This window comes from Buceros rhinoceros, unplaced genomic scaffold, assembly GCF_000710305.1.
Source record: "Buceros rhinoceros silvestris isolate BGI_N320 unplaced genomic scaffold, ASM71030v1 scaffold8183, whole genome shotgun sequence".
Classification (NCBI taxonomy): domain Eukaryota; kingdom Metazoa; phylum Chordata; class Aves; order Bucerotiformes; family Bucerotidae; genus Buceros; species Buceros rhinoceros.
Window position 1 is genome coordinate 99,638 of NW_010401780.1, and position 2,235 is coordinate 101,872.

The window sequence follows — 2,235 nt, forward strand, 5'->3', positions numbered from 1 at the left end:
CTACCTGAGCCCTATCTAAGCCTCTGTAAAGTCAAGGATAATATTCTGGTTGGTCTTAGTAGGAGGATCCTGGACTTCTCAGCTAAGTAAAAGCTTTTGTTTTCTTGTTGAGATACTGAACTAAATCCCTAGCTCCAGTTCAGGTTTTACTTAGTCTTTTCAAGTACAACTTTCTTGGGCAGATTCTCTTCATAATAAAATAGTTGCTTTGAGACTTCCGGAAGAATAACAGTAAGAGATTGGTGATCTTTTTTCTTAAAATGTAATATTAATTTATTTCTAAATTAATATTTTAAAAGAAGGCAGAAAAGGGACTATGGTAAGAGAACACACACCAGTGGTTTCTAAGAGCTGTTAGAGGAAAAGCATGTGTGTACATGCATGCTTCTGCACAATGTCATGCATGAAGTTTTCTGGCTGTGATCTTCATGAGCAACATGGTACCTTGTTCTTGAGATGTTTTATAATACCCAGACCTCTAGGCAGTCCTAGCAAAGCTGCACTGGCATGGATTTGTGTACTGTGCTAGGTGTCAGGATGCCCCATGCTTATGTGGTAGCGACAGACGAACCCTGCATTCCCTGCTAGTATGGGGGCAGCAGGCTTCACGACCATACGCATGTAGAGTTTGTTGCCTGTGCCTGCCATACTTAAAAGTGCAATTACTTGGGCCCTTTCCTGAACTCTGCTGTGGGTGATCCTCTTCTGTTACAAGAACCCAGATAATACACTGTCTTGTTTTCTATTTTCTTCTGTGAAAAGATTTACTAGATAAACTCAGGTGGGTTAAATATCAGGTCTTGCACACCTTCATCCTGTTCTACTGAAAAGCCCAAGTGCTCAAGGCTTACATGTCTGCAAGATGCTTTACGTTACAGCTGCAAGATGCACAGAATCAGCTGCTGACTGATGCTGTGTGTATTCTCATCTGACCTGTGGCCAGTCGGTGAAATGAAAATGGACAAGTTCTTGTGTGAAACCTGCTTTTCTCCAGCTCACACCTGAGAGGCACCAATGGTGTCCGACCAGTGTTCTGACAAGTGCTGATAAGGCATGCTGTAAGGTGCTGGTCCTGTTTCAATCACTGTCATACATGATTCTTGGTGAAACATTGTGAAATCTCACTGGGTGTTTTGGAGGCTCCGTGTGGCACATGCCAGGAAGGGTGCAGTGTATTCAGGATACTGAAGGTTTTTGCTGTGCCCCTGTGTTTCTTAACTTGGGAAGCAAAGTAATCTCCAGCAAAATCATCTGGGGAAAAATATTTGTGGATGAAGCTTTTAGCCAGAATTGCTGCTAACCATTCCCTCCCCAGCAGCTCTTTTCTGAATGAAAAACAAGGCCTAATATTTAAACTCTTTATACTGCTTAAGAATGCTCATATCTGGAAGCGCTGCAGAAGAGATCCATCTGTCAGGGGTTTTCATTTATGCTGGTCACACTTGTCATGCTGATTATTGCTTGGTGTTAACAGTGAGCTTCTGGAGCTGCAGTTTTTTGCTGCTTCGTGGTGCTGTCAAAAGGTGTTAGAAGACTGGATGGTGCTTTTTCCTTCTTTCTACTCAAGGAGATATTGGTGACTTGTTTTCAGCTTCCAGCTGCAAGGCACTCATGCTAGCTCAGGTGAGCTCTGTCCTTCTCACCCAGATCTCAGTAAGGGGAATGAAGACCCCCTGTCAAGTGTGGCTTTCCAACCCTCCTGCTGGCAGCTTTTGGAATGACTGAAATAGAAGTCTGGCTTTTTTGGTCCTGTTCCTTGGCCAAAGTTAGTTCGGGTTACCTGAGACTTTTCTGACACCAGAATTTAACTAGAAGGGAATATAGGCTTAATATCATCTACCCCGATCTCTTCCCTAGACTGCCAGAGCCTTTGCTGGAATGTCCCATGCCCTGGACATCTGACCAGATTCCTGTTCTATTGACGTAAATCCTGTCCAAAAAAGCACCAGCTGTGCCAAGAAGATTTCCCTGCCGTGTCATATTTGGTATATCTGCCAGGTCGTGGACATGCATTATGTTAGAAGTAGAGGTGTGTGCTGCAGCAGGTTGATCCCATTTAAGAGAGCATGAGATACTAAATTCCTCTAAATTCTCAAGGCTTTCTTCAGCTGTAGCCCTGTAGTTTTGGAGTGGGAGTGGTGTTTAAAAAGTGTTGCCCTGCGTTCTGAAGAGAGGGCCAGACCTGAGGACAGCTTCCTCTGCTTGAACGTCATTGAGATTGGCTTTGCTTCAGCA